The sequence below is a fragment of the Octopus bimaculoides genome, chromosome 3 (genome assembly GCF_046866305.1).
Source record: "Octopus bimaculoides isolate indiv1 chromosome 3, ASM4686630v1, whole genome shotgun sequence".
NCBI classification, from domain to species: domain Eukaryota; kingdom Metazoa; phylum Mollusca; class Cephalopoda; order Octopoda; family Octopodidae; genus Octopus; species Octopus bimaculoides.
The window spans coordinates 118677726-118688389 of record NC_142930.1 but is presented as its reverse complement, the minus strand read 5'-3'; the positions used below and the strand labels follow the sequence as shown (position 1 = coordinate 118688389).

The 10664-nt window shown below is 39.4% G+C and overlaps 1 non-coding gene across 1 annotated transcript; it reads left to right on the top strand.

The window, feature by feature from the left end:
- Positions 1–7401: 7401 nt before the first annotated feature.
- On the top strand, positions 7402–7507 carry LOC128247448 (U6 spliceosomal RNA). The gene has a single exon (XR_008263830.1). It is a non-coding gene; the product is annotated as a U6 spliceosomal RNA (small nuclear RNA).
- Positions 7508–10664: the final 3157 nt, after the last annotated feature.

Sequence of the window (10664 nt, the reverse complement as noted above, 5' to 3'; positions counted from 1 at the left end):
CTGCGCCTATACAGCCACTCCTGCACCTTTGAGCAAAGTTCTACCTAAATAGTGTTAACCTAGGTTTTAACAACAACAATATATTAGTAATAGCAGTGGTTGTGGTAGCACCATGGATCCCAAATATGTGCTTAGTTTTTGATTTGCTTATGAGATGATCGTGTAATCTAGAACAGTTAGCACTGGCAATTTTAGGGTGGTGTTGGGTGTACTATCATAAACAAACGGAAGCAAAAAGCAATGGAATGATACCAGAAACAGCAGAACTTCAGATTAATTGTCTTCCAGGATAGAGTTTTCGGTCTTTATGTTCTTCAAGATCAAGAAGTCAATCTCCAAAGAATTGACTTCTTGTGTTGTTGTTGTTGTCATTTTTGTTTTTCTTATTGTTGCTGTACTTGTTTTTGTTATTGTTTTTGTTGTGTTGTTGTTGATGTTACGTCAATGTTGCTGTTCATATTGTTGTTGCTTTAAGGCGACGAGCTGGCAGAAACGTTAGCACGCCGGGCAAAATGCTTAGCAGTATTTCGTCTGCCTTTATGTTCTGAGTTCAAATTCCGCCGGGGTCGACTTTCCCTTTCATCCTTTCGGAGTCAATAAATTAAGTACCAGTTGTGCACTGGGGTCGATCTAATCGACTGGCCTCCTCTCCAAAATTTGCGGGCCTTGTACCTAGAGTAGAAAACAATATTGTTGTTGCTTTCATTGTTGCTGCTTAATTCCAACCTAGTCCTGATCAAGCAGACCTAATGGCCAAAGGCATTCTATATGTCACCATTTATCTCGTTTCTTGCTATGCAAAGAACAGAGAATATTATGTGTGTCAATATTTTTGAAGAACATAACGTGTGATTGCGGCAGGTTTGATTGCTATTTCTAGCTGGTCGAGCAACCATTAAGTCGTTCACTCCTTGGCTTGTGACTTCCAGTGTTGATAAACCAAGGTTATACAGAGTTTAAAAGAAAATTGAATGAAGCATTGTGTGAATGAAGAAAATCAATAAGCGAAACAGCAGAGAGCAGTATTCGAATCAGAAACAGCAGCAGTGGTGTAAGCTGGCTGCTAGCAAAGCCAGGAACGATATAAGAGAGAAGGAGAGAGAGAGGTGGAGGGTAAAGAGAACTAGAAAGAGAAGGAAAGAGAGAGAGAGAGGAGGAAATACAGAAGAGAAGAAGATAGATAAGAGAGGGGGTGTAGTTGTTATTCTGTAGCTTACAGGTCATTCTGGTCAGGCAGGCCTTTGTCACAGAGGTAATCAGTCAAACATCTATATGTTGATCCACGTATCAGTTGTTCCTCATACATCATACCACACGCTACAAGTGGACGACGATGCGTACTACTGAGAGGTACTTTGTAGTACTGTGTAGTGCTGTGTTGTGCTTTGAAGTGCTGTACTATATTGTCTAGTGCTGTGCATTCCTAGTGCAGATTTGTTATTTAGCTTCAGATCAGCTCTGATGGAGTAGATCTCAGTTTAAAGGAGTTCAAGCCTTTGATCAACTAGATTTTGTTTTGCTTTGCTTTTTTTTTGTTGTTGCCTAAAGCTAAGGTGGCAAATTTGTTGAGCTGTTACAACATCACAAGGAATACTTTGTGTTATGTGCTTCGTTGTACACTGAGTTCAAATTCCATGAACGTCAACTTTACTTTTCATTCTTCTGGGTCGACAAATAAAGTACTAATATTTCTGTTGCTGTTCATTTACATGCTGCTCTTAATCAAGGAAACCTATAGATGAAGGTGATCCAGACATGACCATCACACCTTATTTTTAGATGTAGCATTTCTATAACTACGTTGTCCACATTTTTCTTTCTTTTCTTAAGGTTTAAAATAGATTTGGCTGTTATTACTTGTTATCATTACTAGTTTTTATTACTATAGTATTGTTATTACTATAGCGAATGTGATGCAGAGGTAGGAAGAAACTAGTGATAGCGATAATCTGATCACCTCCCCACCCATGAGAGATGAAATTTAAAACTAACTACAACCGTAACAGTCCCATGAAAGGGAAGTATACTACTGCTATTTATTCCTAGGAAGCACTGCTTCCTGTCGGCCTTGACACATTTCCCGTATCCTATGTTTACAAAGGGGGAGATAAGCACCTCTACCAAGCAAAGCCAGCATCCAGAGACTAGTTTCTGAGTCATTGCTTATCTCCCCCTTTGTAAACATAATGACACAAGACATGTGTCAAGGCCAACAGGAAGCGGTGCTTCCTAGGACTAAATAGCAGTAGTATTCTTCCCTTCCAAGGGACTGTCACATTAAGTTGACAACATACCACCACTTTATCGTGTTACTTGTGTATAAATCTCTCTGAGAGATTTAGAAATGTATCATTTCTATGTCCTCGCCTCTTCCTGCAAACCTAGAGGAACTCGAGCAGATAATTACCACCGCACTGGAGACTGTTACCCAAGACATGCTGCAGCGTGTTTGCGAGGAGCTGGACTACCGACTTGACGTGTGTCGCGTCTCAGGTGTTGCGCATATTTGAACATTTATGAAATCGTTCATGGAATCCACATACCTTTGAATTTCTCATTCAAATTTGAAGGAATAAATCTTATGATGCTCAGCATTAAACCTGTTTAGTTTTGCTTGCTTTAACTATGTAGTTTCTGTGATATTTACAGGATCGCGGTTTTGATTCCCAGCCCGGGCGTTGTGAGTGTTTATTGAGCGAAAATACCCACAGCTCCACGAGGCTCCGGCAGGGGATGGTGGCGAACCCTGCTGTACTCTTTCACCACAACTTTCTCTCGCTCTTACTTCCTGTTTCTGTTGTGCCTGTAATTCAAAGGGTCAGCCTTGTCACACTGTATCACGCTGAATATCTCCGAGAACTACGTTAAGGGTACATGTGTCTGTGAAGTGCTCAGCCACATGTACGTTAATTTCACGAGCAGGCTATTCCGTTGATCGGATCAACTGGAACCCTCGACGTCGTAAGCGACGGAGTTCCAACAAAACATCTCAAATCATATCAAATTTTTTGAAACATCCTGTATTTCCTAGCTTTTTCAAGTATTCAATGAACTGGGCGCTGAAACTAGTGTCTGAAACGTATCCAGATGTTAAAATTAGATTATGCTGACGACAAGGCATTATTTGTGCCACCCTACACTCAGCGGCAGTTAGTGCAACATGTGGTGGACATACATTAATTAAGAATAAGTGGACAGATCAACACCAGAAATGCAATGGTTATGCTTGCCAGTATTCTGAAAAAACAAAAATCAAAAATTATAATTACACTGAACTCTGAATAACTTCATATATTTTTCATTATGAGGAAGTGAATTTCTGAGTTCAAATTCCGCTGAGGTTGACTTTGCCTTTATCCTTTCGATAAATTAAATACCAGTCGACTGGCCCCCCTCTCCAAAAGTTTCGGGCCTTGTGCCTAGAGTAGAAAAGATTATGAAGAAGTGTATTACTTTATATATCTCTTATTATATAAAACTTTTATATCACTTGTTAAGTATATTTTAATTAATTAAGCCTATTTTCTCCTAGATTCGAAATTTTCTTTATATCAATGTTGTTTTCCCTCTCACTCAGGAGTAAATTGAAAAGAAAAAAAAAATACTCGTAATTTAGAATTGACTTCTAATTTATGGCAATGGGACCATCTAAGAAGAACAAGGGAGCTTCTGAAACAGAAGAGCTCTCGAATAAATTGTTTTATGGTATGTTGATACTTCCTTGTCATATTTAGAACTTAAAACACTCTGGGGTCGATTGCTTACTTCCTATTCTATCCCAAGTCTTCAGTGAAAGAAAATGAATTACCATGATAAATCAGACAATACGAATAAGTTATTTGAAAAATACTTAAAATTATTGATTAAAAAATAGAGAGAGAGGAGAGGTTCAAGATAAACCGTATGTGAACAGAAGTGTACTGAGTGTGTTTAGAATCGTCACAGCTATTGGTCTGTAGTATTTGCTCGGTTTATAGCATTTAAAATAATTGTTTCTTTTTTTTTTCTGGTTGTTGTATTGCTCCAGGTCAGGTTTCAGTGAGAAGATCTATTAACAAAATTTGTTCAACCACTGGCGTTGGTTAATAAGGAACTTTTTTTTTTCAGAGTTTAATAAAGCTTTTGATATCAATTCACTTGAGACAGCTTCTGGTTTAATGATACAAAATTTCTGTTATAAAGTGTCCTAAATTAAACCCCCCCATCAAAAATTTCATGTTAATACGTGCCCCAAACTCCGGCTTAATAATAGTACCTTATGCTATTAAACACATGGTGTCCCTTGGCGGATAGTTCATACAAGGGAGATAATCATTCCGTCATAATATTTGATGGGGTTAAAAGTTTGAAATTGAAAGTAAGGAATAAGGAAAAAGGTGCATAGAATACCCTTTTATTTTTCTCTTTGTTGCAGACCCATTACGAAGTTTTTAAAATTTCTAATCACTGGGAATTATGTATTGCACTATTTCCTTATTAAAAAAAAAATATCTGCATGATATAACCCAAACGTAGGGATTCAGTGCATTTCAACAGAAATATGGTAGTAAGAGTAAGCCAATGTGTTGTTTTAAGACAATAGAGTCCCGTTTAAGGTAGATCTGACATTTCTTTGTTGTCACATGATTTGTAGTGTGTTGTCATTATTGTCGCGATAGTAGTTTAGTCCTAGTTTAATTCACATTAAACATCCATTTAATTTTCAGCCCATAGTATATCTAAGCCATATTATCTAGTGTGTCCTTCACCAAAAACATTTCTTAACCATACGGGTACCTATCCTCTGGTTTGTATTCACAAGTGTAGTAAAAGACAAATAACATACGGTACGTTTTACTGACGTGTCATTTTATTCGTGAAACTCGGCGATTAATATTATTGGTTTACTTTGAAAATTTTCACCCTATCAGTCTAATTTTTCGTGTGTAGGGAACAGCTTGGTTAAATGAAATAAAAATCTCAATTCTTTCGTTTTATTATTAATCATTTACAAGTTTGGAAACGTAATATTTATCATGTTTAAGGCAGTGAGCTTATAGAATCGTTAACACGCTGGGCAAAATGATTAACGGCATTTCATTAATCTTTACGTTCCGAGTTCAAATTTCCTTTTGGGGTCGATAAAATTAGTGCCATTTAAGCACTAAAGCAGATGTAATCGATGAAACCCCATACCTGAAATTACTGGCCTTGTACCAAAATGTGAAACCATGTTAAATGTTTTTAATAACATAATTTTTGAAATACAAAACAAATGCATTTAAATATTATATGATTTATGGGCAACAGCAATGAAGTCAAAGGAAGAATAGTTATTCGTTTATCAAAGAAGATCTTATTGATAAGTAGTGAATAAATTAGAAGCTTCCATATGTTCCGTATTTTGATTTTATAGCTAACAATGACATCTCGATCTTTTTTGCGAATGAATCTCAGCATTTGCAGGATACAAAAATTTAAGTGTATGGTTCACAGAAAAAGTAGTTGGACGGTGCGTTATAAAAAAAGCACAGTTATCTGCTATATGCGGTTGACTGTTAATACACGATTATTAATCATCGGTAGTTTGACTTCTGACAAAAAATAAAAAAAAATAAAAGAAAAAGAAGCTGAAAGTACATAGAGACTTGTACTATATACCGATTGCTTAACATCATCTCAGATCACCCGATACTGTTTTACCCTTGGCTATAGTCATAGCTTCATTTCAACACAAAATGGCCTAATGCAATAAGCAATGTTGTGCAAACCCTTCCAGGGTTTGGCTCATTGAGGCTATCGTCGGATAGAAATCATGCAAACGAATATTCACCTCAATTTACTAAGTCATTAAAAATGAAATGTCCGATTTTCTTATACAAGTTTGACAGTCGTTAACTCTCTAATGTTTTATCCTGACAATTATTTGTTTTACAACATTGAAGAGTTGCATCATCACTTTTCGAAATGCAATTCCATGGTGTCTGATTATATTGTGAGTTTTCTCTTGCAAATCAATTTTTGTGAACCCATGGATGGATAAAAAAAATCGCGTTGTTTATGAATATAAGATCCGTCGTGGAACCAATGCATTCCAGAGAGTGCTAAATATCAATGAGGTGTTTGTTGAAGATGTGGCGAATGTGCGCACTGTACGTCGACGGTTTAAGAAGTTCCAGTCTGGTGACTTTACTCGTGAAAATCAGCTCCATGGTAGATTTGGAACCAAGGTGGATAATGAGCTGGAAATTGTAGTGGAAGCGGATACATCTCAAACTACGCGTGAGTTAGCAGCAAAGTTTGATGTTTCGATTCCAGCTGAATTGGACCCTCTGAAACAAATCGGCAAGGTAAAAAAGTTGGACAAGTGGGTACCACATGAACTGAACGAGCATCAAATGACACGTAGTCTTGAAACTCGCTGATCTTTGATGTCACAGCATAAAGCCGAACGATTTTTGCATCTTATTGTTACGTGTGATGAAAAATGGATTCTTTTCAACAATAGCAAGCGTTCTGCACGGTGGCTGGATAGCGACAAAGTCCCGAAACACAATCCAAAAAAAGAATATTCACCCCAACAAGCTAATGGTGTCTGTTTGGTGGTCCAGCGCTGGTGTTATTCACTACAACCTCATGAGAACTGGTGAGTCAATTACAGCGGATGTATTCCTCAACCAACTGGAAGAAATGATGAGTGAACTTGTAATTAAATAACTGAGATTAGTCAATAGAGCCAAGCCAATTCTCTTGCAATACAATGCTCGACCACATGTTGCACAAAGAACGCTACTCAAGTTACAGAAACTGAACTTAGAAGTACTCTTTCATCCACCATATTTACCAGACCTTGCACCAACTGACTATCACGTTTTCCAGACATTAGAAAACTTTTTGCAAGGAATAAATTTCAAATCTGAAGAAGATGTAAAAACAGCCTTTCGTGATTTCATCACTTCTTGCTCTCCAGAATTCTTCGCTGCTGGCATAAATAAGCTACTGATAAAATGTTAAAATTGTGTTGATAATTTAAATGCATACTTTGGTTAACTGCATTGCTTTTTGCTGAGATAAAGTAAAATAAACTTTCAGTTCAAAATCGGACATTTCTTTCTTAATGACCTGATTCAAATTAATAACGTAACGTAGAGGGATATATAATAGAAAATCTTTTCTTCAGCAGAACAACACGTCATCTCAAATATGAATAAAATGCAAATAGATACAAATTGAAATTATAAATCGCATTCAATAGTTTCTATAGTTAATGTACAAAATACATTAATACAAGAATACACAGAAAACTATTATGGAGAGTAAAAAAATTATACTGCTAAGAATCGTCTTTCTAAAACAACGCTGATATACATACATACATACATACATGTGTTTGTGTGCGTGCGCGCGTGATATATACAGTATGTATTCTTTCGGCAATACATATACAAAAATTGGAACGATACAGAGAAGATTAGCATGACCCCTGCGCAAGGACGACACGAAAATTCATTAAGCGTCCCATACTTTTTATGAAGGTGGTGCTCCAGTATGGCCACAGCCAAATGACTGAAATATGTAAAAGAACAAAAGACTGTCTTTGTATAGTCCGTCTGTACGTGTGTTTTTATTGTCGTCTGTTACGCTCTCGTTCCGTTTTTCGGATTTATACATATAGCGGCGTCCATACACCTTTTGCTTAGCTCCTAAGTAAGTATACATCTAAATTCTGTACGACTTCCTTCTTTCTTTCCTCTCTTCTTTTTCTCGCCCCCCTCCCTCACTTACTTGGCATTCTCTTTCTTTCCATTTTTCTTTTTCTGGCTCTCCATCTCTCACATTTCTTGGCATCCTCTTTCTATAATCTCTCTACTTTCCTCTGTTATCTCCCTTGTACCTTTCCCTCTGTCTGTCTGTCTGTCTGTCTGTCTCTCTAGTTCCTTCCATAATTCTTCAATCCTTCTGCTCCCTACCTTTCTCTGTTCCTCCTACGTGATCGGTACGCGGCCAAGCATGATCTTTATTTCTTGGCCTGACTGCCGCTCATACAACATCTTATTTTCCTGTCTCCTGATTCCAACTATGTTTGTAGCCGCAAGGCTTCCACTTCACACGCAACTTTTCTTGTCCTTTGAGTCGAAAGACACCAGTTCTTATTCGTGTTGTTTGTATTTGTAATCGTGTAGCATTTTCTCCGTTTTCTCGCTTTTTGTGCATGTTGTTGCACATATTCACTGGCTTCCTTCCAAAAATTTAATGCCCAAAATTTAGCTTGCATTTTTTGGGCCTAGCAATTTTGAATATTCTTAAGTGTAACAAGCCGAAACTGTAGTGATGATTGGAAGCTTGACTGATAAATACAAACCCATGAATGTTCCGTTCTGTCCGTATGTTTTTATTGTAGTCCGTTACGTTCTTGTTTCTTTTTGGGATATATATATATATATATATATTTAATAAAGAGAATGAATGGGAGAAAGAGAGCCTGCCTTATGTCGACCCAATAGAGGGACCAGCTATCCGAGTTGATAGTACCAGGGTAGATAAAGCAATTAAGAGTATGAAGACCGGGAAAGCCCCCGGCCCATCAGGAATCACTGCAGAGATGCTCAAAATATCTGGCAGTGTTGGCTATAGCCTAGTCACCCGTATTACGAACCAGGTGATACACGAAGGAGTCATACCCTATGACTGGTGTAGCAGCATCATAGTCAACTGCTACAAAGGTAAAGGGGACGCTTTAGATACAAATAATTACAGAGGCATCAAGCTGTTAGATCAGGTTATGAAAGTTACAGAGAGGGTCATAGCCCAACTAATTAGGGAGCGAATCAATTTAGATGAGATGCAGTTTGGGTTCGTGCCAGGTAAAAGCACTACTGATCCCTTATTTCTAGTGAGACAGTTGCAGGAGAAATACCTAGCTAAGGATAAACCTCTGTACCTGGCTTTCGTTGACATGGAGAAAGCCTTTGACAGGGTCCCCCGATCCCTTATCTGGTGGTCAATGAGGAAACTTGGGATAGAAGAATGGTTAGTGAGAGCTGTGCGAGCCATGTACAGAGATGCTGCCAGTAAGGTGAGGGTTGGAAATGAGTACAGCAATGAATTCCGGGTAGAGGTAGGGGTCCACCAAGGTTCCGTCCTCAGCCCCCTATTATTTACCATAGTCCTCCAGACAATCACAGAGGAGTTCAAGACAGGTTGCCCCTGGGAGCTCCTCTATGCTGATGACCTTGCCCTAATTGCGGAGTCACTATCAGAACTAGAGGAGAAGTTTCAGGTGTGGAAGCAAGGTCTAGAATTGAAGGGCCTTAGAGTCAACCTAGCTAAAACCAAAATCCTAATAAGTAGGAAGGTAGATAAAACACAAACCCCTTCAGGTAGATGGCCCTGCTCAGTATGTAGAAAAGGAGTAGGTAGTAACTCTATAAGATGTACCCGGTGCAAGCTATGGACACATAAGAGGTGCAGCAACATCAAAGGCAGGTTAACTAGCAAGTTAGTTTTTGTTTGTGGCAGATGTTCAGGTGCAATAAAGACTGCAAACAAACAGGAAACAACTTCTATCTCATTCCAGGGTGAAAAACTAGAGGTAGTCGATAGCTTCCGCTATCTGGGCGACCAAGTTAGTAGTGGGGGTGGGTGCGCTGAAAGTGTAGCTGCTAGAATAAGAATAGCCTGGGCAAAGTTTAGAGAGCTCTTACCCCTGCTGGCGACAAAGGGACTCTCACTCAGAGTAAAAGGCAGACTGTATGACGCATGCGTACGAACAACCATGCTACATGGCAGTGAAACATGGGCTGTAACTGCTGAGGACATACGTAAGCTCGCAAGGAATGAAGCCAGTATGCTCCGTTGGATGTGTAATGTCAATGTGAATACCCGTCAGAGTGTAAGTATCTTGAGAGAAAAGCTGAACATTAGAAGCATCAGTTGTGGCGTGCAAGAGAGACGATTGCGCTGGTATGGACATGTGGTGAGAATGGAGGAGGATAGCTGCGTGAAAAAGTGCCACACCCTAACAGTTGAGGGAACCCGTGGAAGAGGTAGGCCCAGGAAGACCTGGGCTGAGGTGGTGAGGCAAGACCTTCGTACATTGGGCCTCACCGAGGCGATGACTACGGACCGAGACCTTTGGAAATGGGCTGTGCGTGAGAAGACCCGGCAAGCCAAGTAAGATCGTTGCCAGTGCCCCTGGACTGGTTCTTGTGCGGGTGGCACATGAGATGCACCATTTTGAGCGTGGCCGTTGCCAGTACCGCCTGACTGGCTCCTGTAGGATTTTCGAGCGAGATCGTTGCCAGTGCCCCTGGACTGGCTTGTGCGGGTGGCACATAAAAGACACCATTTCGAGCGTGGCCGTTTTCGTGCGGGTGACACGTAAAAGCACCCACTACACTCTCTGAGTGGTTGGCGTTAGGAAGGGCATCCAGCTGTAGAAACTCTGCCAAATCAGACTGGAGCCTGGTGTTGCCATCCGGTTTCACCAGTCCTCAGTCAAATCGTCCAACCCATGCTAGCATGGAAGGCGGACGTTAAACGATGATGATGATGATATATATATATATATATATATATACGAGGGTGAGTCAACAAGTAATGCCATTTTGTTTAGGACAGGTATAATTACCCACACAGGAACATGTATCATACATCAAAATGAAGCTGTTACTCTGTGGATCACA